Genomic DNA, 27,579 nt, shown 5'->3' on the forward strand with positions numbered 1-27,579 from the left:
AACTCAGTTTAGTGGGGACGAGTTTACATAAACTGTGATGGTTGGTTCTAGGTGTCAGCATGACCTGGGCCTCAGGGTGCCCAGATATTTGTCAAATGTTATTCCTAGTGTTTCTGTGAGGGCATTTTTGGATGAGGTTAATATCTTTTTAGTCAACTGATCTTTGTTATTTTTTTTTTCATATAACCATTTTATTGAGGTATGTTGATATTCTAAAAGCTGCACAGTTTTAATGTATACAACCTGGTAAGATCAGAGATAAGTGGACACCCATGAGGCCATCACACAATTGTGTGATGAGTGTGTCTATCACCCATGAAGCTATCACAGCCACACAACCTGTGCCATGAGTGTGTCCATCACTCCCAAAAGTGACCTCCCACCTCATCATTATTGTGTGTGATTAGAACTCTTAATATAAGATGTACTCTCTTACCAAAAATTGAGTATGCAGTCCAGTATTGTTAGCTCGAGGTGGAGGTGGAGATCTCGAAGACTTATCTCGCATAACTGAAACTTTGTACCCTTCAACTAATAACTTCTGTTTCTCCCTCTCCCCAGCTCCTGACAACCAAATTCTTCTCTGAGTTTGAGTATTTTAGATTTCTCATACAAGTGGTGTCATGTAGCATTTTTCCTTTTCATGTCTGATGGATTTCAGTTGGCATGCTATCCTCTAGATTCATCCATGTAGTTGCAAATGCAAGATTTTATTCTTTATGTTGAATAATATTCTATTTTAAGAATATACCACCTTCTCTTTACCCATTCATCTGTCAGTGGACATTTAGGTTGCTTCTATGTCTTGGCTATTGTGGATAGTGCTGCAAGGAACCTGGGAGTGTAGATATAGCTTTAAGATCTTGGTTTCAATTCAAAGTAAAGCAATGAAGCAAAGCACAATATCCAGAGTATACCAATATACTCATTGGGTATACACCCAGAAATTGGGATTGCTGGGTCATATGGTAGTTCTACAGCCAGACTTCGTTTTTATTGTGCTTTGCTTTATCTCACTTTGCAGATAATGTATTTTTTTTAAACAGATTGAAGGTTTTTGGCAACCCTGCATTGAGCAAATCTATTGGTACCATTTTTTCAATAGTATTTGCTTACTTTCTCTCTTGATGTCACATTTTTGGTAATTCTTGCAATATTTCAAACTTTGCCATTATTATATTTGTTATGATGATCAGTGATCTTTATTATTGCAAGAAAATCATGACTCACTGAAGGCTCAGATGATGGCTAGATATGTGTGTTATATATATATAATATATATGTAATATACATATATAAATATTTATATAAAATATTTGTATGAGTATCCATCCTAATTTGTTGAGGTGAAATCTCATTGTGATTTATATTTCCTTACTGATGTTGAGTACCTTTTTCATACCTACTGGTCATTTATATGCTGTCTTGGGAGAATATCTGTTTAGTTCCCTTGCCCATTTTAGAATCAGATCATTTGTTCTTGTTTTTGTTTTTTGGCCCTTGACTTATAGGAGTTCCCTGCACGTGGGGGTGGGTGCCAACCAGGGCCTCTGTTAGAGTCACACTCAATCTCTATGAAGAGTTTTAATAACAAGAACATGTATGGAGCTCTTATTATTTGCCGGACGTGGCAGTAAGTGCTTTCCAAGCAGCTCTCAGTTAAGTCTCCCAACAAATGAGGGAAGTACCCTCTTCACTCTGAGAGGTCAACTCCTAGGATGGTCAAGGTAGCGCAAGGCAAAACTGGGGCTCAGAGCCAGATCTACCTGATTGAAAAGTGCATTCTTTGCTCTAGGCATTGTGGGCTCCCCATCTGCCAGCACCCAAGGCACTGGATTGTGCGTTATCAACCATTTCTTCTCTGCTGCCGGCCCTCAGTCCCATTCACCCTCATGGATCTCTAGATCCCAACCCATCCTCATCTTTGTTCATTTATTCACCAAGTATTGAGTATGTCCTAGTGCGCTCAGCTGTGAGCTGAGAATGGGGTGTAGACAATGGATCAAACGTGCATAACCTACTCTCTTGGAGCCCACAGTCCAGGAAGGAAGATAATTGCACAGGCAGAAATGTCCGTGTGATGAACGATGGGGTGAGGGGAAGCAGAGTGCGGTGATATTTGGTGCTGTTTGGAGGAAAGGCCACTTCATCTGAAACCTAAAGAATGAGAAGGTGTTGAAGAGGCAAAGACTCAACTCTTTTGAGTCGAGAGGCATGACTAGGTTTGAGGGACAGTTTGTAATTCTTTTTTTTTTTCCCTTTGCTGTGCTGGGTTTTCATTGCTGGGCACGTGATTTCTCTAGTTGTGGTGAGCAGGGGCTACTCTTCATTGCAGTGCCTGGTCTTCTCATTACAGTGACTGCTCTTGTTATGGTACACGGGCTTCAGTAGTTTTGGCTCTTGGGTTTAGTTGCTCTGAGGCATGTAGGATCTTTCTGGACCAGAGATCAAACCTGTGTCCCCTGCATTGGCAGGTGGATTCTTAACTACTGGATCACCAGGGAAGCCTGATGGTTTGTAATTCTATCAGATGCAATATGCCATTTTCTGTTTTGTTTTGTTTTTAAATTGTATGAAAGCCCTTTTCAGTTGTAATTTATCTACATGTATAATTAAAAAAAAACAATATAAAGTCCTAATTGTAATACAGAAGAAGCAAAGGGAAAAAAGTTTGAGATTTTTTTGCTTGTTTTGTTTTTTGGTATTTGGTTTTTGTTTTCTTTTTTTGGCCATGCTGTGCAGCACGTGGGGGTCTTAGTTCCCCAATCAGGTGATCAAATCCATGCTTCCTGCATTGTGAACACGGAGTCTTAACCACTGGACCACCAGGAAAGTTCCAAGGGAAAGTAGTTTAAATAAAATGGACTGCATTTCCATTTACAAGTGCTCAAGCACAACTACACTAGAAGATCCGATGAAGTTGGCAGAACATCGCACCTCCCAGTGGAACGACAGTGGAAGGTGATGATTGTGTTATGTTGGCAACTCAAACACCATGAGCTATGTTGCCAACACTGCTGGGAATTTCTAAAGTGATGAATGATGTTTGGTAGTGTTCCAGATGACACAAAGTGCACCGTTTCTTAGATTTACACAGTAGCTGTGTCCTTGGAAATCTTAGTTGGTGCAAAAAAAAACCCCTGTGTTTACATGTAAAATGGAGTTTGGTCTAGGCTTAGCTCATTATAACCAGTTTTTCATGTTTCACGTCTGATGGGACACTCAATGATGCACGTCATGGATAACTTTTCAGTTGCATCGGACTGTTCTGATAATTGTGGGACTAACTACGTTCCTCACATCCAACATGTGATATGTCAGGAGCATCTCTCCCAGGCAGTGTGACCCCAAAGAACTCTCCAAAATTTCCATAAGACCTTCTAGGAGTGATAACAGCTTCCTACCACCTAAGAAACACCAAGCCACAGAAACTCTAGAGCACTAGTGTCTTACAGAAGCGTGAGTCACACATGTAGTTTTAAATTGTTGTAACTATATTGAAAAAAAAGGAGAATGAAGCAGTTAACGTTGACTTTTTCCAAATTTATTTTATTCAAGTATAGTTGATTTTCAATGTTAATTTTTGCTGTGCGTCAAAGTAATTGTTATATATATATATTATTTTTCATATTTCCATTTTGGTTTATACGGAGTATTGAATATTGTTCCCTGTGCTATTCAGTACAGCCTTGTTCATCCATTCTATACATAATAGTTTGCATGAAACTGACTTTAATAATATATTTTCTTTAACCCAGTTTGGCCAAAATATTACCATTTCACCAACATGATCAACATAAAAGGTTATTACTCTTTTTCATACTAAGCCTTTGAAATCCAGTATGCATTTTATACTCACAGTGCACCTCAGTTCAGACTGACCACATTGTAAATACTGAACAGCCTCGTTGGATGGCCTATTGGATGCCCTATTGGATGGTGCAGCCCTAGAAAATATTAAGTTCCCTTCTTTGGCACAAGGACTTCTTTTCCGAATCCTAAGTTTCCAGAACTCTGCTGCTGCTGCAGCTGCTAAGTCACTTCAGTCGTGTCCGACTCTATGCGACCCCATAGATGGCAGCCCACCAGGCTCCGCCGTCCCTGGGATTCTCCAGGCAAGAACACTGGAGTGGGTTGCCATTTCCTTTTCCAATGCATGAAAGTGACAAGTGAAAGTGAAGTCGTTCAGTTGCGTCCGACTCTTTGCGGCCCCATGGACTGCAGCCTACCAGGCGCCTCTGTCCATGGGATCCTCCAGGCAAGAGCACTGGAGTCGGTTGCCATTGCCTTCTCGGCCAGAACTCTGACACTTAGGGAAATCTAGACTTGGGGCTGGGACCCTGCATCACAGTGGACACATGGCTCCAAACGAGCCACAAAGCACGTGAGCATGGTGTCTGGGTCACACTGTCCACCCCCAGCTCCTGGACACGGCATGGTGGGGAGTCACCAGCAACTGCTGATGACCGCATGGCTCAATGCTGCCTGCAAATTGAAGGCCCCCTTGAAAATGCTGGAAACAGATGTTCGGAAATCTCTGACCTCTCATCATTAATTTCAGAATTTAAATGCTTGTTAATTTCCCCTTTTTATTGCTGAGCTCCAGACAGCGGCATGCTCAATGTCAATGGGAATATCCTTCAGAGATGTTCAATATATCATCTGAAGGTCACTGGAAATCTGAGCACTTGGAGGAGAGGGCTGGGACAGAAGGGAGGGGCTCCTGGGACACAGAGTGAGGAGGCTTCTGTAGTTTGAATCAAGGCCTGAGCAGAGCACCTGAAAGCTCACCTGCTTGCTCTTAGCCTGGGCGCACACTGCTAAGGGCTCTAGGAAGGAACTGTATGAGAGTGTTGGGAAAATTGAAAGCAGTGGTATGAGGGAGCCTCGCTCCCTCGCTGGGTCTGACACCTGCCTTTCCCATCTGATGACCTGAAATGACTTCTGAGAGCTGTGTCCCGGCAGCGGACAGCAGGCAGGCCTGGAGGCAGGCTGGCCCAGGTTCCAGTTGTGTTTCAGCCTTCTACCTGAAAGGTCTACCAAGCAAATCACCTCCATTTGCTTGGTAGAAAATGGGGGTAAAAGCCCACATTGCAGCATTGAAATAAAATTCATATTTTATAGCAAGGCAAGACAAATTTAAACATAGCAATTTTTCTCTGCCCTTTGATGACCTCTCTCACCCCTTACCATGCACTGTGTATCTGCCTTATGCATTGGCCAACCCTTCCCATTGGCAGAAATAGCTGCTCATCCATCAAGAGCAACATTCCCTTAGCATTAACAAGACAACTCCTTAAAAGATAATTCTTTCTTAATCCTGTAAGAATCCACAGTGACCCCTGACCCACTACTCACTAGAATGTATAAACAGTCAATAACGCATCATTTAATGTACAGGCTTCTGTCTCCAAAATTTATACAAGTGTGCTTTGACCTCTAACGGGTAGAACTATTCCTGGAGCTTTCTGAGAGGCTGATTCCGGCTTATCACTCTCAGTTTGGCTCAAATAAAATTTTCCATTTCTTTCTTAGATCAACTGATTAATTTTTGTTGTTGACACAGTTTTATGAGAACTTCATGCTACAACATGTACTGTGCCTGGCTCGATGTCTAACACACAGCGAGATTGTAACAGATGCCTGTTCCCGCCTCTATCTCCCATCCTCAGAGCCTTGAGGATGGCACCGATGGCATTTACAGTGGTGGGTGATGTCTTCAGAGAGCTGACGTTTTACCCATCGAAGGGGTCTCCCAGACCCATGCTCTGGGAAATGGAAGTGTTTTGAGCCCCAGATCTCCGGGGGAAAAAAATTAAGGCAGATTCCTCCTTAAACCAGAAGCCCTAGAAAAGCATCGTGGCTGACACCAGGCTGGTACCTAGTGGGTCCGCATGAGAAGCCCCTGAACTCTTAGCTCATGTGACACAGACCCCGCAGGTCTTTGGGGAGTGCGGTGTCTTTGGGACACCCCACTGAGAATAGAAGGAGTGTCCCCGTTGTTGCCAACAAGGAGAGGAGACACTGCAGGGCCACTCTGGGCCACCCCCTCACGTCTGCCTGTCCAGCCTGTTCAGGGTCAGCCACGGCCCTGCCTTGGGATGGGATCCGGGAGGAGCCGTGGCCTTGACTGCCTATTTCCCCAAGATCCTTGGCCAGGGGCGCCCCCTCTCACCATGAAATCACTTCTCCTCTAACCGCTTGGGCTTTCTTTTCTTTAGATGTTTCTCCGCAGTGCCCTAGTTTGGCCTGGGGTTTTCAACCAATTTTTGTGAAAGAAGACGATTACGCTTTATCAGTACTTTGGGGCCAATACAGTTTCTTTCACAAAAGAAAGACCTCGGGGGCTTTTAACTTCCTGAGGGCGAAAGCTCTCAGCAGACTACAGAGAGTCAGGCAAAGCTCCGGAGAACACCCCAGCCTTTGCTTTCACGCAGCCATTTTGCTGTTGTTCAGTCGCTAAGTCGTGTCCGACTCTTGGCGACCCCATGGACTGCAGCACGCCAGGCTTCCCTGTCTGTCACCATCTCCTGGAGTTCACTCAAATTCATGTCCGCTGAGTTGGTGATGCTGTCATTTTTTATGAAATGCTGTCATTTCTTATAATTTGGTCTCTCCCTGGGGGACATGATGGAGGGAAGGGACACAGACTCTGGTAGGTCATCCCAAGTGTCCTGAGAGCTCCTCTCGAGTCCAGACAGGGAGGGGGTAGCGCCAGCAGCTCCTTGCTGGCCCTTGTGCCCTCCAGCTGCAGAGCCTGCTGGTGAGATGACCTCACCAGATGGTCTTGGGTCACCTTACCTGCCTTCACCACTGGTGCTGAGACGTTTTCCCTACTGAACAGCAGTCACCAGACTCCCCAAATTGTGGCTTTGCTTTGGGCATTTGCACCCCTGTTTTACAGCCACCTTGACAGGTAGGCCGGTGTTTCCTGGTATTTGTTGGACATAGTAGTCCTCCCTTCTCCACCGCCAGATGCTGTCTCAAGTTCCTTGCTGGCCAAGAGGGAGGCACAGGAGAGTAGGGACCCAGTCTTGCTGGTTTGTCAGGATCGGTTGCAGGACTGACATTCGAGACACTGACGCTGCAGTAGTGTCTCATCACGGTTCCACGTCGCAATGGGCCAGTCAAATCTACGCATGTGCTATCATTCCGTGGCACCTCATGCGTGTGCATATACACATGTGTGCATATTAAAACTGGTGAAACCAAGTGAACGTTCCTTTTTAAAATTATATTTATTTTTAATTGATCGATGATTGCTTTATAATATTGATTTCTGCCATACATCAACATGAATCAGCCACAGGTATACATATGTCCCCTCCTTCTTGAATGTCCATCCCACCTCCCACCCTTTCCCACCCCTCTAGGTTGTTACAGAGCCCCAGTTTGGGTTCCCTGAGTCATACAGCAAATTCCCCTTGGCTATCTGTTTTGCATATGGTGGTGTATATGCTTCCATGCTGCTCTCTCCATTCATCTCACCCACTCCCTCCTCTCCCCTGCCCTTGTCCAAAAGTCTTGAAACAGTTTCTTTTTTTTTAAAAAAAAATTGTTTTCTTGAAGTATAGTTGATTTACGGTATTGCATTAATTTCTGCTGCACAGCAAAATGATTCAGTTATATGTACGTATACATTCTTTTTCGTATTCTTTTTCATAAAAATTTTCCACAATATTGAATAGAGTTCCCTGTGCCATACAGTAGGATCTCGTTGTTTATCCGCTCTCTATATAACAGTTTGCATCTGCTAATCCGAAACTCCCAGTCCATCCCTTCCCCACCTTCTCTCCCCCTTGGCAACCACAAGGCTGCTCTCTATGTCTCTGAGTCTGTTTCATAGATTTTATGACATATTTTATGTTTCCACATGTAAGTGATATCGTATGGTATTTGTCTTTCTGACTTACTTCACTTAGTACTATGGTAATCTCTAGGTCCATCCATGTGGTTGCAAATGGCATTGTTTCATTCTTTTTATATGAGTTGTACTCCATTGTATTGATACATATACATATATTCTTTATTCACTCATCTGTAAATGGGCCTTTAGGTTGTTTCTGTGTCTTGGCTATTGTGAATAGTGCTGCTATGAACATAAGGGCACATGTATCTTTTTGAATTCTAGTTTGTCTGGATATATACCCAGGCGTGGGATTGCTGGATCATATGGCAACTCTATATTTAGTTTTTTGAGGAATCTCCATACTGTTTTCCATAGTGGGCTGTACCAATTTACATTCCCACCAACCATGTAGGAGGGTTCCCTTTTCTCCACACTCTCTCCAGCGTTTATTTGTAGACCTTTTTAATCATGGGCATTCTGACTGGTGTGAGGTGATACCTCGTTGTAGTTTTGATTTGCATTTTTCTAATAATTACTGATTTTGAGAATCTTTTCATGTGCCTGTAGCCATCTGAGACCTACAGTTTAATTAATAGTATTGTACCAATGGCAGTTTCCTAGTTGTGGAAATGGACTGTGGTTGTATAAAATGTTATCACTGAAAAGAAGCTTGGGGAAGGGTACATAGGAACTCTTGATGCTTTTTTTTTTTTTTGGCAATTTCTTTTGAATCTTAAATTATTTCTAAATCAAAGGTCTTCCCCAGAAGGTCCCTCAGGTCCTCTGGGAAATAAAGCCCTGGAGACTGGCTCCTACCCGCCAGGGAATGTTTCCTTGTGGGAGCTGTATATCCAGCTTCCTTTTGGGATGTTGGCTCAAGAGCACTTTCCTCACTGGGCACGAGACAGTGGTTCACACTCACTGTGCCTTTGGTTCTCAGGAATCTTTCAAAGCCTGGATTATGGTGTCCACTGCCTTCAAACTCCCCAGAAACACCATTCTTATCCTCTTCATCTCTGCACTCACCCAAGGGGTGGTGCAGCAGCTGTTGTGAGCTGCTTACACGCTACCAAGACCCCTCCTCTAGCTGACCACACATGTATCTTTCTTTACCCAGCTCATGGGCCCTCCATGCCTCATTGCTCATCTTCACGCATTTGAGTCAAATAATGTCAAAAATGTCACAGACGCTCCAACAGCACAGGAAGTTGCCATCTAAAAAACTGGTCAGAGATAGTGATCCCAGGAGATTTCTTGGATGTGGTGCATTTTGAAAAATAATCATCATTTAGAGTAAAAGGGCTTCCCACATGGCGCAGTGGTAAAGAATCCACCTGCCAATGCAAGAGATGCAAGAGACATGAGTTCAACCCCTGAGTCGGGAAGATCTTATGGTGTACGAAATGGCAACCCAGTATTCTTGCCTCAAAAATTCCATTTTTGGAGGGCTACAGTCTATGGAGTCGCAAAGCGTCAGACATGACTGAGCATACACACAGAGTAAAGGGGGAAGAAGTGATGTCAGGCAGATGAGCAGCATGTGGGAAACCACACAGAACTGTGAAAGGGGCCACATGTAGCATCTGAAGGTTGAGCAGAGGAAAGGCCAGAAGGAAAACCTCTGTGCAAGACACTGAAGGGGCAGAGTGTGAGGCCCTAGGACGTGATGGCTGCATAGAACCATGGAGAGTTTCAGGCAGGAAAGGACTTCAGAATTGTGTGGGAAGAATTATTCTGGTGGGGTGTGAGTGTTGTTGGGCAAACCAAAGAAAAGGAAGATACTGTATAAATCTAGGCAAACAGAGATGACAGTCTGTGGGAGAACTGTGGACATTTTTGTTTTTTACTCCTGTCTTCTTGATAAAACGGGAGGCAAGCTGTTATAGCCTGAGTGTGTGTGTCCTCCCCAAATGTATATGTTGAAACCTAATGCCCTAGGGGATAGTATTGAGGCAAATGATTAGGTTAGGAAGATGGGGCCCCCATGAATGGGATTAGTGGCCTTATAAGAAGAGGTGTGAGAGCCTGTGTGTGTGCCTTCTCTCCCTCTCATCCTCCCTCTCCTGTCCTCCCCACTGCACGAAGGCAAAAGGAGGAGAAAGCCATCTGCAAGCCAGGAAGTGGATGCTCAGCACAGACTCTGGATCCACTGGTACCCTGATCTGGGGCTCCCCAGCCCCCTGAGCTGTGAGATGACAAGGTTCTGTTGTTTAAACCACCCAGTCTATGGGAATTTGTTATGGCAGCTGAAACGGACCAAGATATGCTCATCAGCTGACCTTGAGGGTGCAGGGAAGGTGCAGGGGTGTTGGAGGTTTGAGAAGAAGGGGACTGTTGAGCTGGAAGGCTCCTGAGAAGGCAGGAGGGGATAGAATCCAAGTCCCAGAAAGGACACTAAAGTTCTCATCGTGGAAATGGAAAAGGGCATGGGTGAAAGGAAGGTTGGTTGTGTGCCGATGACAGCAAGTCCCCCTGGGGATCCTGGGTCCTGTTCTCACTAGTATTCCAGATTGTACAACATCAGTGGTGCCCCTTCCTCCAGCCCCAACTCAGGCAGTTACTCCACAGAGCATGGTCAGGACCACAGTGGTTTATACCGACAGGGGTTCCTAGTTTCAAGCATCAGAAAGAGGAGGTTGAGGACTGTCCCTGGAGTCTCAGGAGGCCCCTGGATTTTTTGTTTGTTTTGCAACTTTGTAGTCAGCCCCACCCCAAAAGTCTACATGCCAGGGAAGGACAGTCTCCACTTTACCAGAAACAACAACGAAGCCTGAAAAACTCAGAAGTGCCATTGCACTCTTCAGGCTTATTCACGAGGGTCACATAAGGTACCTCGCTGTCTCCGCCTCCAGACATAAAAAGAGGCTGGCTTCTTTGTTGTTCTACCTCAGCAGGTGCCTGTGGAGGCTTTTGAGATGCTTTGGCAGAGTCTTGGGTTAAAGGGTCCCTCCTGACACCGCCATAGATGAGGAGTCTGGATTCCAGAGCCCCTTCCTCAATACAGTTTGCTGCTGCTGCTGCTAAGTCACTTTAGTCGTGTCCGACTTTGTGCGACCCCATAGACGGCAGCCCACCAGGTTCCTCTGTCCCTGGGATTCTCCAGGCAAGAACACTGGAGTGGGTTGCCATTTCCCTCTCCAATGCGTGCATGCGTGCATGCTAAGTTGCTTCAGTCGTGCCCAACTCTGTGCGACCCTATGGACAGCAGCCCACCAGGCTCCCCTGTCCACGGGATTCTCTAAGCAAGAATACTGGAGTGGGTTGCCATTTCCTTGTCAGCAATACAGTTTAATACAGTGAATTAGAATCTTGGCTTTTTTTTTTTTTTTTTTACCCTAAAATGGAATTAAATAGCTCTGCTGACTTAACCAGCCAGGGCACGCTGCTGTCCAGAGACCACGCAGTCTCACCTCGTTCTGCGCTCACGCCATGTGGGGTCTCCCCGTTCCCCTCTCCTCTCTTTGACTCCTTGTTGTTCTCTCTTCCTCACCTCCTCTCCCATCTGAAGAGTTTCTTCTCTTCCCCGTTCCCCACAGAGGCCCCTCCCGCTTTGTTCTCTTCTCTCATTTCTCCTCTGGGAAGAAGGCAGAAGTCAAGCTCACAGGGCTTCCCCTGGTGTGTCTCACACAGGGATGAAACCACGATGACATACGTAACATAGATAGCCAATGGGAGTTTGCTGTATGACTCGGGGAACTCAAACCAGGTTTCCATAACAACCTAGAGGGCTGGGATGGGGAGGGAGGTTCCAGAGGGAGGGGACATAGCTATACCTATGGCTGATTCATGCTGACGTTTGGCAGGAACCAACACAATTCTGTAAAGCGATGATCCTGCAATTAAAAATAAGTTTAAAATAAAAAAAAACACACAACAGCACAATGAGAGACCAGCTCTCCTGGTCAGGGAGGTGGTGTCAGGGAAAGGGCTGGTCACTGCCCGTTGGAGGAAGCTGGCTGTCCCCGAGTGGCAGCCCAGACCCACCGGCCCAGGGCTGCACCACTAGGAGCAGGACTTGGTTCGCTGACACTGACTGTGTTCAGCAGGGTCACAAACACCAGGCAGTCCCTCAGCATGACACTCGAGGATAAAGAATTCCATGAAGAGTTAGACAAGAGCTGGGGATACGGGAAAATGCCAAAATCACACATGGTGGCCTGTCTGGAGGTGAAGGAAAGTGTTAGTTGCTCTCGTGTTCAACTCTTTGCAACCCCCTGGGCTGTAGCCCGCCAGGCTCCTCTGTCCATGAGATTCTCCAGGCAAGAATACTGGAGTGGGTGGCCAGTCCCTTCTCCAGGGGATCTTCCCGACCCAGGGAGCAAACCCAGGTCTGATTGGCAGGGGGATTCTTCCCTTTGAGCCACCAGGGAAGCCCTGGAGGTGAAGGAGCTGGGAGGCTAACGCAGTGGGAGAGTGTGAGGCTCTCTTGTCGTCAGGGTTCATCCCATTTGTGACAAAGAGGTCCTGTGCTGGGGTCGCTTAATGTGAGATGCTTCATCTGACAAGCAAAGGAACCATACATGGAATGTCTCTTTAACCTTTTGTTGTTTAGTCCCTAAGTTGTGTCCAACTCTTTTGCGACCCCATGGACTATAACCTGCCGAGCTCCTCTGTTCCTGGGATTTCCCAGGCAAGAATACAGGAGTGGGTTGCCATGCCCTTCTCCAGGGGATCTTCCCCACCCAGGGATTGAACCTGCCTCTCCTGCATTGGCAGGCAGATTCTTTACCACTGAGCTACCAGGGAAGCCCGCTTATAAGATGCGTATATAAAACACAGGTCAGCGGTGTTTGAGGGAGGAGCAGTAAACCCAGTGGCGCTCCTTCAACAATTAAAGGGGAGGCAGAGGTTCCGCTCAGCAAAACCAGGTGTGTCCCGTGTATGCTATGCTCACAAGCAGACAGGGATGTGTGCGTTTATTCCTGCATGAAAAAGGCAATTGGCAGAGTATATCTGCAACCCCTGGGCCCAGTCCGTGCTCCGCTTGTTCAAAAGATTAGTTCCAGGGAGAATTTTTTTATTTAATTTTTTAATATTTATTCATTTGGATGCACTGGGTCTTAGTTGTGTCATGCACATTTCCTTGTGGCACATGGACCCTCTGGTTGTGGCACAAGGGCTTAGTTGCTCCTCGGCATGTGGGGCCTTAGTTCCCCAACCAGGGATTGAACCCACATCCCCTGCACTGCAAGGTGGATTCTTTTCCCACGGGACCACCAGGGAATTCCCCCCAGTGAGAACTTTTAAAAGGTCATATAAAGTGAGAAAGAAAAATGGAGTCAGGGAGGGGCTGCTTCATCCATCCAAGGTTAGGAACTTTCCCCTTTTCCAGCTTAGACCTCCAAGGTTAAAACTGTTCATCAGACTGTTAGATGCAGAAGCTCTGAAGCGATGTCAAGCTATCAGCGATGCTATAAGTTCCCAGATGCTTGTCACTGTGTGTGTCAGCCCATTGCAAAATAAACTCTGCTCATCAGAAACACATTTTGAGATTATTCTTGTTCTGAATAATAGAAATGCATCCTTAGGGAACATCCAGCAGAGTGCTTTGTTGATTGGAAATTTAGATAACTGGTAAGAAATTGTGTGCGAGAGATAGAATCTAGCAAACAAATTTCTTGTGACTGTTAGGCCACCCTTTATGCTAACAGGATATTTTCATTAGTTAATGGGTCTGCCCCAAAGAACTGATAAAGCTGGTTAAATATTGATCATTTGATTAGTATTATTTAAAGAACTCAAGGGACTGCACTAATTGAGAGTTTTTTCAGAACGTGGAGAAGGGCAAGAGTTGAAAGAAGCAATGCCAAAAAAAAAACCTATTAAAAATCAAGGTCTATAGCAGAAAGGAAGATTCACCATTTTTCTTCAATATTAAGCTAATTGCTCTTTAAGTTGCTTCCAGTCACAAAAGCATTTTATAAAGTTACTGAAATATGAGTCACTATTGACTATTATTTGTCGGTGGCGCCAAAAACTTCAGCCTTAAGTTTTAAAACTCGACAGAAAGAGAAGTCCTCTTCAGAGGGAACCTGTCGGCACAGCTGGCTTCCTGGAAAGACTGGTGTCCTTTACAAAGAGTCCTCAGAATCATCTTACTTCCATTTCTATCCCCACGTTGCAGCTGAGGGATAAAAAGGTTAAATAACTCAGCGGAGGTCACAGCAGCTGTAATTCAGAGGAGGGAGGGTTTAACCCATCTCTCAAGCTTGCAGAGACAGAGTGTCATTTTCAAAATTACATGCTGACCAGAGACTGGCCATCAAGTCACTTTTAAGGGACAAAACTTAACACTAATGTCAGACTTTTGAACTACAATGTTTTATACCAGAAGGTAAGGGGTAGTAAATTTAAAACAGCCAAGGAAAGAAAACGTAAACCAAGCACTGTAAACTGAGACAAACTGGCCTTCAAGTAGAATATCCATAGACACGTTGTTATGAATATATTAGAATCTAGGGAATATCATTCCCATGAGGAACCTTTTTTAGAACAAGCTTGAACCAACTAAAACGATGAGTGAGACATGGGCGTAAGGACTGATGGGAAATATTAATGCATAGAACTAATACTAAATGATAGAAATATGGGAGATTGTGTACGAAGAACTAGGAGTTGACACTGTGTGTGTTAGCCCAACCATCAATATATAGAGAAGATAGAGAGCATATGGAAAGTAGAAAAGCTAACTGATGACTTTATAATATTCATTGTGAGTAAACATAGTATTCAAATTAAGTGCTGAATGATAGGGAAAGAGGTTACTTACTATTGTCAAGATTGCTCAAAGGATATGAACTTCCCTGGTCGTCCAGTGGTTAGGACTCAGCCTGCCCCTGCAGGAGACACGGGTTCGATCCCTAATCCAGGAAGATTCAACTTGCCACAGAGCGACTGGGCCCATGCACCACAACTGCTGAGCCTGTGCACCCCAGAGCCCGTGCTCCGCAACAAGAGAGGCCACTGCAACAAGAAGCCTGTGCGATGCAACTAGAGAAAGTCTGTGTGTAACAATGAAAACCCAGTACTGCCAAAAAAAAAAAAAAAAAGTATCCAAAAAAGTGGAATAAGGGTATGAAAAGGAAGCATTCATTTAAAGGACAAAAATACAAACCTTCCTAAACACAGAGAGAATAAGACAGGAGGTTACATAACCAAAGAATATGAGGCAAAATATATCAGTCAAAAGTAAATGAGCTTGATTTACCAATAAAAATAAAAAAGGGCTTCAGATGGGCTTCCCTGAGAGCTCAGTTGGTAAAGAATCCACCTGCAATGCAGGAGACCCTGGTTCAATTCCTGGGTTGGGAAGATCTGCTGGAGAAGGGATAAGCTACCCACTCCAGTATTCTTGGGCTTCCCTTGTGGCCCAGCTGATAAAGAATCTGCCTGCAATATGGGAGACCTGGGGTTCAATCCCTGGTTGGGAAGATCCCCTGGAGGAGGAAATGGCAACCCACTCCGGTGTTCTTGCCTGGAGAATCCCATGGACAAAGGAGCCTGGCAGGCTACAGCCCACGGGGTCTCACAGAGTTGTACACAACTGAGTGACTAAGCACAACAGTGTTTGTATCAATATTCTGAGGTATTACATTAACTGCTGGGGGCAGGGAGTAAATGGCTAGTTATGCTGATGTTGGGAAGCGGCATTTTTTTTACTGAGATAACAGGCTTCCCAGGTGGCACTAGTGGTAAAGAACCCACCTGCCAATGCTGGAGATGTAAGAGATAAGAGTTTGATCCCTGGGTTGGGAAGATGCCCTGGAGAAGGAAGTGGAAACTCACTCCAGAATTTCTGTCTGGGAAATCCGATGGACAGCAGACCCTGGAGGGATACAGTTCATATGATTATAGACTCAGACACGACTGAGTGAGCACAACAGGCAAATAAGATTGTATTAGTTTCAGCTGTCCAACATAATGATTTTATATATATATATATATATATATATATAGTGAAATTACTACTACAGTAAGTTTAGTTAACATTGATCACCACACAGTTACAATTTTGTGTGTGGTGAGAATTTTAAAGATCTACTCTCTTAGCAACTTTCAAATATACATTATAGTATTGTTAACTGTGGTCACCATGCTGTATCCGTGGGGCTTATTTATAACTGAAAGTTTGTGCCTTTGAACCACTTTCTCTCATCTTGCCCACCCCTACCTACTCCCTGCCTCTGGCAACCAGCAATCTGTTCTCTGTATCTATGAGTTTTTTGTTTGCCTGCTTTAATGAGTTTCTAAAGATTTCACACATAAATGAGACTATATGGTATTTGCCTTTGATGCTAAATATTCATTTGCATAAGGCCCTCAGTGTTCATCCACGTTTTTGCAAATAATAGGGCTTCCTTTTTAATGTCTGAATAATACTCTGTTGTGTTACATATACTACACTTTCTTTGACCATTTATCCATTGATGGAGACTTTGGTTGTTTCCATGTCTTGGCTCCTATAAATAATGCTGGAATGAACATGGGAGTACAGATATCTTTTCAAGATAGTGATTTTATTTCCTTCAGATAAATACTCAAAAGTGAAATTGCTGGCTCATATGATATTGATACTTTTTAATATTTTGAGGAAACTCCATACTATTTTCTATAGTGGCTGCACCAGCTTACCTTCCCACCAACAGTGAAAAAGAGTTTCCTTTTCTCTAAACTCTAGCTAACACTTGTTATTTCTGGTTTTTCTGATAATAGCCGTTCTAACAGGTGTGACATGATATCTCATTAAGATTTCGATTTGCACTTTCCTGGGTGAATAATGATGTTGAGCATCTTTTCATGTATCTGTTGGCAATTTGCATATCTTCTTTGGAAACAATGTCTATTCAAATCCTCTGTCCATATTTAATCTGATTATTTAGGGGTTTTTTGCTATTGATTTATGTAATTTATATTTTTTATATTAACCCCTTATCAGATATATGATTTACAAATATTTTCTCCCAGTTGATGAGTTGCATTTTCATTTTGTTGATGGTTTCCTTTGCTGCACAGAGCCTTTTAGTTTGATGTAGATTCACTTGTGTATTTTTGCTTTTGTTGCCTTTGTTTTTGATATCAAATCCAAAAGATGGTTGCCAAGACTCACATCAAGAAGCCTAGTCACTGGGTTTCTTTTTCTGAGTTTTATGGTTTCAAGTTTCACATTTAAGTCTTTTAATCCATTATTGTTTCCCCACTGTATAATCTTGACTTATTTCTTGTAAATTAATTGGCTATGTATGCATGGGTTTGCTTTTGAACTCTTTATTCTGTTCCATAGATCTATGTGTCTGTTTTCATGCCGATTCCATAACTGTTTTGATTACTATAGTTTTATAATATAGTTTGAAATCAGGACATGTGATGCCTATGGCTTTTTTCTTCATTCTCAAGATTGCTTTGATTTTTTATGGTCTTTGTGATTCCATACAAACTTTAGGAGTTTGTTCTATTTCTGTGGAAAATGTAGTTGGTATTTTGAGAGGAATTACACTGACTCTATAGATCACTTTAGAATGGACATTTTAACAATATTAATTTTTCCAATCCCTGAGCATGGAATATCTTTCCATTTGTGTCTTCAATTTCATCCATATCTTAGTCTTCAGTGCATAGGTCTTTCACCTCTTCAGTTAAATTTATTTGTAGGTATTTTACTCTTTCTCTCTTTTTTTTTTTTTTTGACACACTGTGCAACTTGCAGGATCTTAGTTCCCCAACCAGGGATTGAATCTGTGTCCCCTGCAGTGGAAGCATGGTGTCCTAACCACTGGACTGCCAAGGAATTCCTTATTTTATTCTTTTTGATGCACTTATAAATGGGATTTTAAAAAAAATCTGTATCTGATAGGTTGTTGTTATTACATATCTATATTATTATATATAAATGCAACTGACTTTTGTGCCTTGATTTTGTATCCTGCAACTTTATTGAATGTGTTTATTAGGTCTAACAGCTTTTTTTTGGCAGCATCTTTAGTGTTTTCTATATATACTATCATGTCATCTGATAATAGAGACAGTTTTACTTTTTCCATTCCAATTTGGATGACTTTATATCTTTTTCTTTCCTAATTGTTCTTGCTCAGACTTTCAATAATATATTGAATAAAAGTGGCTGGAGTGGGAGAAAGCAGAATTTTTAATATGAAAGAAAAACTATATTGATGTAAGATAGAAAAGATTAAGTGGAAGCTTTGTAGTTGTGAATTGAATTGTAAGCATCAGTTGTAAGTGTAAGCTCATAAAATGTATTTTATCTTTCCAAAGAAGTATATGTATTTCCTAGATCTCTCCATTGAAAGGGCCTAGAGGCAAGATCTTGGTCTTTAAATACCACCCTCATTAAAAGAAAAATGGATGTTTGGAGAAATGGCTGAGTCTCCAAAAATGTCAAGAAATGTACAAATTAATCAGGAAACATCTTATACTAGAAAATAGGGAAACTTAAAGAATGGAGTCATGTCAAAAAAGTTTAGTAGCTATTTTGCAAAAGGTTCCCTTTGTCCAGATGGGTCTAACTGTGCATCAACAGGAGTAATAACTTCATTGGATTTAGTCAGATCAGATGTGTAAATGCATGAGTATTTGATTATATTTTAAAAACCCTCAGATGTAAGCTATTATATATAGAATGGATAAACAAAAATTTTCTACTGTATAGCACAGAGAACTATATTCAATATTCAATGATAAACCATAAGGAAAGAGAATACATATATAGGTATGTGTATATATACGTATATATATAATATATAACCAAATCACTTAGCTGTACAGCAGAAATTAACACAACATTGTAAATCAACTCTACAATACTTCATTTAAAAAAAAAGTTACTTTTGAGGGGTGGTGGTGACTGGTGAATAGAGGGAAACTATAAATGCTTATCTTTTTACCTATATGAATTATATCTTACTGTAATCAAACAATTGATGAGGAAAGTTTCTCCTTATGAAAGGCTTCCAGTTTTAGAAAGAACGATAGAATGTAATTAAATCAGTATATTTTCAACATATAATAAAGTAATGGAAATAGACGATAATAGTCAATGCCTGGTATTATCACAAACAAAAACATAAGCAGATAGTACATGTTTCTCTTGGAAGTACACACCACCACCCATGAAATATTTTTGCCGAAATCACCTAATTTCATTGTATTCAAGCTTCTATTCCTCAAAGAGTTTACCGCTTTTTTTTTTTGGCAATACCACTTGCATGAGGGATCTAGTTCCTTGACCAAGGATTAAACTCAGGGCCCCCCTGCATTGGGAGCATGGCGTCTTAGACACAGGACCACCAGGGAAGGCCCAGAGAGGGCTTTTCTTTGATGGGACAAGCAACAGGGCTGGAGAGGACAAGAGTGAGCACTGGGGATGAATGGGTGGTGTGACTGGAGCGTTGATCAGGGAGTGTTCATCTCTGCAGTAGGCAATTCTCAGGAGGGTGTGTAAGGAGGGATGGGCTCCTTGTTCTTCAAGATGAAGGTCAAGATCCAGGGGTTTGTGGGGGGGGGGAGAGAAAGCCTAATTGAAGTTTGGTTAGGTTAAATTAGCGGACGTGTAGTGTTGATTGGCCATGGGGACCAACAGTTCAGCTAATCACTTATGAGACAGAGAGTGGGAATTTGGAGCATCTAGGGAATGGTGATTCTTTGCAGGAAGCCATTTCTGGGACCCACAGGACAAAACTTGGTTCAACATTGTCAACTGAATACCAAGAATTATGTAAAATGTCTATAATGATAGGAATGTGAGAAAGAAAAAGAGCTGACTCTGGTAGTTAACTTTCACTTCTCTGATCTATTTGAATACATCATAATGCTAAGTACTAGAAAGGATGTGTATCTAGGACAAAGTATACCAGGATCAGGACAATACTATCTGAATTATGAAACAGTTATGTTACATTTCAGTGTTATCCAGAAAGCCTCCTGCATTTGGGATTTTAATTCAAATAAAAATATAAATTCAGCCTGCTTGTGCTTAAGGTTAGGTGGAAGTCTTTTTGATTCAATATAATGTTTTTAGTTCCCCATTTTCAATATTTTAAAAACTGTTTCCAACTGAAGAAGTCTTAAACCAGCTTAAGTTATCTCCAGCTTAAAGTATGTATGCACTTAGAGAGTTCTTATTTAAACTTATATTTTATGAACTCACTGTTAGTCATTAAAGGCCGTTATTACTTACGCTCAGCAGGTTCATTTCAATTCCCAGTATTTAAGCTCTTCACAGTTAAAATACCAAAAAGGCTTACTCTACATTATGTACCAACAGCAGGAAAAAACATTTTCATAATTGAAGCAACTCTCAACTTATGCATACAAAACATGTTCAAGATCAAGGAAGTACCTCCTACCCATCCTCAGTATCATCAACAGAGGGATTTTCTCTTCCCACACAAAGAGGAAAGAAATTTCCACACAGATGGTTTTTGCATGTGGGTGGGGGAAACGGCAGAAAGGAGTTAATGGTCAGGAATTAATTATCAGCCACTTCAAAAATAGGCACCCCTATCTTACCCGTGCTGCTCAAGTCTCCTTCCCTGCGCACACCTGACCCTGGGGGCAGGGCCTTTCATGTTTCCGTGAATTGGTTTAGTTCACATTGTGAACGGGAAGGAAAGCCCATGCAACAGTCCTGGGACACACACTTGGCGTTAACTAGTTACCAGTGTGCATGGGCGCGGGTATAAGCCCTGACCCACAGGGCCACTCCTGCCCACACATGGACCCCACGTGACAGACCAATGCACAGTAAACAGGTCTCTCTTAATTAAAAAAAAAAAACACAAAAAAACAGCTGTCCAACACCAGCTTCCTCTGGTTTAATTATATAAAGTTTTGGATAGAATTTTCCCCTAACCTAACTGAACAGTGACACCACTGGCATGTGCTATTTCCCATCCCTGCCAAGTCTGCTTGTTCAAGATAACTGCCCCAAGTTTAATTTATGCCGTATCCTGTGGAGTCTGATGGAAAATAAAAGCCAGTATCTATTTAAGAATTGTAATATGAGATTCTTTTCCAAAGGAACAGGCAAAGATCTTCAGGCGAGATGGTAATAATATCTCATATGTAGCCACTAGAAATGTCATCGACTTATTATGAAATTATCTACTAGCCCTTTTAACTTCAAAATGACTAAAAGAGCTTCTTGGTTGGATGGCTGACTTTAATAGGAAACCTATCCACATTTGCCCTTTAGGGAATTCACATTCTCTCTGAACCATCCAATTCAAGGATGAACCTATTTAACATTTTCATTAGCACAATTCACAGATTAATTAAGCAATCATCTCTTCAAGGCTCCTCACCAGTGGTTGTTACCAGGTTTGCTAGTTAACTTCCTGAAGCTAAATCCATGGTGGTGAATGTTTTAGGCAGCTGGTTAACCATAGTAACAGTATTGACAAAGTTTATTGCTGCGTTTAATTGCCCTTGATAGCTTGAAACAGTTGTAATGAATTTATAAATACTTCGCATGAGACAGCAATGCAGATGGAAAGAATTGGCATTTATCCATGGGGGGCCTGAGACAGAGCAAGAATGAAGATCATAATCAAGACAAGATTGCTGCCACCAATGTGAAACCTCTATTCTAGTTTTCATTTAAAAAATAATTGTTAATCATTTTGTCCTCCCCCCCATCACTTACAGATGAAACTGACGTGTAAAAAATAATGGGAACTACAGAGTACAATTTAATGAGGCCTAAGAAATCTCCATGACCTATATTTGCATGTTAATATGAAAAACAAAAAAAAGCTACACTAAAAGGATGGCAATTTTAAGTGAACTTAGCTAAAATCTGACCATTTATAATGGTTCTATCACAAAACTCCTGTCTTAGAGGAATAAATCCAAACGGAAAAACTGTCCACAAATTGCATGACAGAGTAGAAAAGTTTTAGCTCCTCCCATGACTGGATTCAGTAAACACTTGTGTTCACTATTGTTAAAAGATAAACTAAAGCATGTTAATAATCTTAGAAGAGTTTCAGAAACAGAATCAGGGACATTAGATAAGATTAGTGGCTGCTGAGGGGCTGGAGGGATGAATAGGATATTTGGGACTGGCAGATGCAAACTATTATACATAGGATGGATAAACAATAAGGTCCTTTTATATAGCACAGGGTACTATCGTCAATATCCTGTGATAAATCATAATGGAAGAGAATATGAAAAAGAATGTATATATGTATAACTGACTCACTTTACGGTACAGCAGTAATTAACACAGCATTGTAATTCAACTAAAGTAGTAGTAGTGTTAGTCAGAGTTCAGCTCTTTGCGACCCCATGGACTGTAGCCCTCCAGGCTCCTCTGTCCAAGGAATTCTCCAGGCAAGAATACTGGAGTGGGTGGCCATTCCCTTCTCCAGGGAATTCTTCCCAACCCAGGGCTCCAGTATGCTTGCCTGGAGAATCCCAGGGACAGAGGAGCCTGGCGGGCTGCCTTCTATGGGGTTGCACAGAGTCGGACACGACTGAAGCGCCTTAGCAGCAGCAGCAGGGATCAAACCTGTATCTCCTGCATTGCAGGCAGATTCTTTACCATGTGAGCCACCAGGGAAGCCCAGTTTTAAAAAATTCTTAAGAGTTTCAAATGGGCAGCACCAAACCGAAAGTGATTAGGATCCCCTTCTCCAAGGGGAGCTGTGATGTGACTTTTATAGACAAGAGGGTGAAGCAAAGCAAGGAAATTATTTGATGGGCTGTAGCTTAAGCAGCTGCCTTATTTGGGAAACCTTCGTTGGCTGTTTGTGATTGATTATCCTTAGGTTTTGGGGTTTTTTTTTTGATGTTTTATAAAAATTTAATTTTATTGAAATATTGTTGATTTACAATGTGTTAATTTCTGCTGTATAGCAGTGATATAGTTATTCATGTGTGTGTGTGTGTGTGTGTGTTCAGTTGCTCAGTCATGTCCGACTGCAACCCCAGACCGTAGCCTACCAGGCTCCTCTGTCCATGAGATTCTCCAGGCAAGAATACTAGAATGGGTTGCTGCTTACTCCTACAGGGGATCTTCCTGACCCAGGGATCGAACCCGAGTCTCCTGCATTGGCAGGAAGATTCTTTACCATCTGAGCCACCTGGGAATCCTTGTTACACATAGATCCATTGTTTTTCATATTTTTTCCATTATGGTTTATCACAGGATATTGACTGTATAGCACAGTTCCCTGTGCTATACAGTAGGACCTTGTTTTTATCCATCTTATGTATAACAGTTTGCCTCTGCTAACCCTGAACTTCTAATCCATCCTTCTCCCACGTCCCCTCCCCGCTGGCACCCGCAAGTCTGTTCTGCGAGTCTGTTTGTTTTGTCGATAAGTTCATTTGTGTCATATTTTAGATTCCACGTATAAGTAATAGCATATGGTATGTCCTTAGATTTTGATTTCTTAACCTTGAAGCATTTTGGGCTGAGGTTTCAGTTGGTTTACGTAAGCTGCTAAGGCATTAGAGCCTCCTCAGTCTAATGGCCTTCTTGTTAAATTAACACTGTGTTCAAGTAAAAAAGCCACTAGAATGAGATGGGAATGTGGACTAAAAGGTACAGTTAAAAATGGTCTTTGAATACAAGCTGTTCTTAATTTGGAAAACAATCTGTACACGTATCCCACCAAGTAGAATGTAACTACAGGAGTGACATATCAGGGACTTTGATAACGTACAGAAGAGACGTGCTGTGATAGACAAAGGCAAAGTGCAGAGAGGAGAGAATGTTTGACTGGAAACAGAAAAAGGAAAAATTCACCAAAGTGGCATTTAACTGTATCTAAAGGATAAACACCACTTTAATAATAAAGGAAGCACTGGAGTGATGAGCAGGTAGGTGTATTCAAGGAGGAAGTGGCAAACATCCAACATTTATTAATAAAGTATTTATATGTCTGGCACTGTGCTGTAGGGGAGAAAGTTTCCCTCAACCCTCTTAGGATCCCTAGCTGGATCTGAAAATTAAACAGACAGATTAACAGGAGAAAAGTATTCAGGTTTATTTAATATAAATTTATGCAACACAGGAGCTTACACAAGAAAATGACTTGACACAGTAGTTACACTCGAGTTTTTCTACTAGGTTTGACGAAGAGTGGAAAGCTGTGGAGAAATACAACAGGACAAAGGGACTAGGGCCTGAATGTAAGGAACTGGTGCAAGACCTGCTTGCATAGATGCTTCTCCATATCTCACCATCTTGGAGATAGGGAGGGCACCTCTCACATGAGGGTCTTGTGACTTGTTTCAAGAGAAGGACAGAGATTTTCTCCTTCAGCTTAAAACAGTTAATACACCAAGGCGGCATATTTGGGGGTTGCTTGTTCTGAACCCTGTCAGTGTCCTGCATCAGACACAGAAAGGTGGGTAAGATACAATATCTCACAGAGGAAGAACAAGCACATGGACTCACTGGAGGTCCACTGGGAGAGAGCTGCAGCTAGAAGGTGGACTGGGGAGAGATCGTGAAGGGTTCACAGACCAACTATGTAATTGGATTTTGTTCTATGGAAAACAGGAAGTGTTCACAGATTTCTAAGTGGAGGAGTGACAGAGAAAGTCCTAGAAGCTTAAAACAGCCTACAACCCAACTCCCTTCCTTTACAGATTGAGAATGTGACACTCGAGAGATTAAGTGACTCGCGTAAGCTTATTACTTGACAGTGGCAAGGCCCCAGCTAGAAAAACAAGTTGATCACATCTGTATTTTTGAGTAACTTACTCTGATGGCAGTATGGAGAATGGATGAGGATGATGGGGCTGAGGTAGGGTGTCTGAATATTAAGCAGCATGGTCCAAATCAAGAAATGAGACCTGGTAATACCAATGAGATTTGGTATTAACGGATGTTTCTGTGTCATTTAGGTGTTTTTGTTTAGTTTCCAAACACAATGGGCTTTAAACTCAGAACCATCATTCGTACTCCTTTCCGTATAGTTCTCCTGATGCTTCTTGTGTGTGTGTGTGTGTGCACTTAGTCACATTTGACCCTTTGCAACACCATGGACTGTAACCCACCAGGCTTCCCTGTCCATGGGATTTCCCAAGCAAGAAGACTGAAGTGGGTTGCTATTTCCTCCTTCAGGGGATCTTCCAAACCCAGAGATCAAACCCTCATGTCCTGTGTCTCCTGCATTGCAGGTGGATTCTGTACCGCTGAGCTATTAGGGATGCCATCTGATGCTTATTATCATGCACTAAATAAGGTGGAATTCCCCACTCCCTGCCTGCAAGTGCTAGGAGGTGTCTTGTATAAACTGGAGGGTGTTTTGCCCTAACTTACTGGTTTTGCAACAATGAACTATTGTTGGGTTTGATTAATCAGTAGATAGATTGCTGGGTGGTATACTTAATGGTTATTGGATGCAATTTGCAATGCTTAATGAAAAACTTAATATATTGAGTATTTTAACAATAATGCTGTGAACCTTTACTTGGACTGTGGCTGTGAGGATGTACAGGATGGATAAGTGAAGTGACCCTCTGTATCCATTTGCTAGGGCTGCCATAACATGCCATCACAGACTGGCTGTAAAACAGAAGTTTATTTTCTCACAGTTCTGGAGGCTGCAAATCCAAGACTGAGGTGCGGGCAGGGTGATTTCGTCTCTCCTCGGTGTGCAGATGGGTCTCTCTTGCTGCCTCTTTCAGGCATACACAATACTCCTGGGGTCTCTTCCTTTTCTTCTAAGGGCAACAACAGTCATATTGGATTAGGGTCCCATCCTGTTTCATTATAACTTAATCACCTCTTTAAAGACCACATCTCCAAATATGTTACCCTCTTATGTATTTGTTCACTGGTATTTGGGGGTTGGGATTTCAACATATGAACTTGATAGAGGGACGAAATTCTGTCCAAATTCACATTACAAAGAACTGGTTGGATGAAAAGGATAGCTGCAGGTATCTTGTATTTGTAGAGTAGATTACAATTTACACAGCAATGTTACATGCTTATCTCATTTAATTTGAACAGACCTTTGTTATCTGGTCCAAAATTTTCTTGGATATAGTTGTGCCTACAGAAGAATTCTGCTGACAAATTTATCTGGAATGATTAAAGGATACAGCTTGAAGGATCTGCAAAGTATATTCCAATAATTTTCAAATCCCAGCTAGCTCTAGATATAGTTTATATTGAGGATAATACACAAACAAATGTAAAAACTGTGATTTAAATGATGTATCTTTTACCTCTTCTGATGAGGAACAAATCCAGTGAAAACAGCACTAAACTAAGCCAAGGAATTAGAAAGAAGGCTTGAAGGCTTGACTGGGGCTGGAGTATCTGTTTCCAAGATGGTGCACTCAACTGGCTATTGACACAAAGCCTTGGTTTCTCCACCTGGACTTCTCCGCAAAATGGTTTGAAATGTTCTTGTGACACAGCAGCTGGCTTCCTCAGAGTAAGTGATCCAAGAGAGCAAACAAGAAACAATTGTGTCTTTTATGACCTAAGCTTAGAGTCACTCACCTTTACATTCATGTTTCTCCATTTGTTTTGAGTCAAGTCCAGTCCATGTTCAGGGAGTTCCCATAATTATTTTATTTTAAAATTGAAGTATAGTTGACTTAGGTTGTTATGTTAATTAAAGTGATTCAGTTATATATACTTTAAAAAAATACTATTTTCCATTATGGTTTATCATCGGACATGGAATATAGTTTTTTGTGCTATACAGCTGAACCTTGTTTATCCTTCTATATATAAAGCTTACATCTGCTCACCTCAATCTCCCACTCCATCCTTCCTCCAACCCCTTACCCCTTGGCAACCACAAGTCTATTCTCTATGTCTGTGATTCTATTTGTTTTATTGATAGATTTGTGTCCTATTTTAGATTCTGCATATAAGTGATACCATTCAGTTTCTTTATGACTTCACTTAGTATATAATTTCTAGGTTTATCCAAATGGCACTATTCCATTCTTTTTATGACTGAGTAGTATTCCATTGCATATATGGACATCTTCTTTATCCATTCATCTATCGATAGACATTTAGCTTGTTTCTGTGTCTTGGCTACTGTGAACAGTGCTGCTATGACCATAGGGGGTACATGTATTTTTTTTTTAATATAAATTTATTTATTTTAATTGGAGGCTGATTACTTTACAATATTGTAGTGGTTTTGCCATACATTGACATGAATCAGCCATGGGTGTACATGTGTTCCCCATCCTGAACCCCCCTCCCTCCTCCCTTCCCATCCCATCCCTCAGGGTCATCCCAGTACACCAGCCCTGAGCACCCTGTCTCATGCATCGAACCTGGACTGGTGATCTATTTCACATATGATAATATACACGTTTCAATGCTATTCTGTCAAATCATCCCATGCTCGCCTTCTCCCACAGAGTCCAAAAGACTGTTCTATACATCTGTGTCTCTTTTGCTGTCTCACATACAGGGTTATCGTTACCATCTTTCTAAATTCCATATATATGTGTTACTATACTGTATTGGTGTTTTTCTTTCTGGCTTACTTCACTCTGTATAATAGGCTGCAGTTTCATCCACCTCATTAGAAATGATTCAAATGTATTCTTTTTAATGGCTGAGTAATATTCCATTGTGTATATGTACCACAGCTTTCTTATCCATTCAACTGCTGATGTACATCTGGGTTGCTTCCATGTCTTGGCTATTATAAACAGAGCTGTGATGAACATTGGGATACACGTGTCCCTTTCAATTTTGGTTTCCTCAGTGTGTA

General features: G+C 42.1%; 1 protein-coding gene and 1 long non-coding RNA gene across 3 annotated transcripts in view; one reads left to right on the top strand and one right to left on the bottom strand.

The window, feature by feature from the left end:
• LOC145528681 (uncharacterized) overlaps positions 1-27,579 on the top strand; it is an 81,553-nt gene that overhangs the window by 45,273 nt on the left and 8,701 nt on the right. The gene's annotated exons all lie outside the window — the stretch shown is intronic.
• ZC3H13 (zinc finger CCCH-type containing 13) overlaps positions 23,847-27,579 on the bottom strand; it is a 106,864-nt gene continuing 103,131 nt past the window's right edge. For both annotated transcript variants that reach the window (XM_081547327.1, XM_081547324.1), the window contains exon 20: positions 23,847-25,546. The gene's annotated coding sequence lies outside the window, so the exon portion shown is untranslated. The remainder of the gene's footprint in view (positions 25,547-27,579) is intronic.

The sequence above is a fragment of the Giraffa tippelskirchi genome, chromosome 12 (genome assembly GCF_054371585.1).
Source record: "Giraffa tippelskirchi isolate mGirTip1 chromosome 12, T2T-mGirTip1v1.2.pri, whole genome shotgun sequence".
NCBI classification, from domain to species: domain Eukaryota; kingdom Metazoa; phylum Chordata; class Mammalia; order Artiodactyla; family Giraffidae; genus Giraffa; species Giraffa tippelskirchi.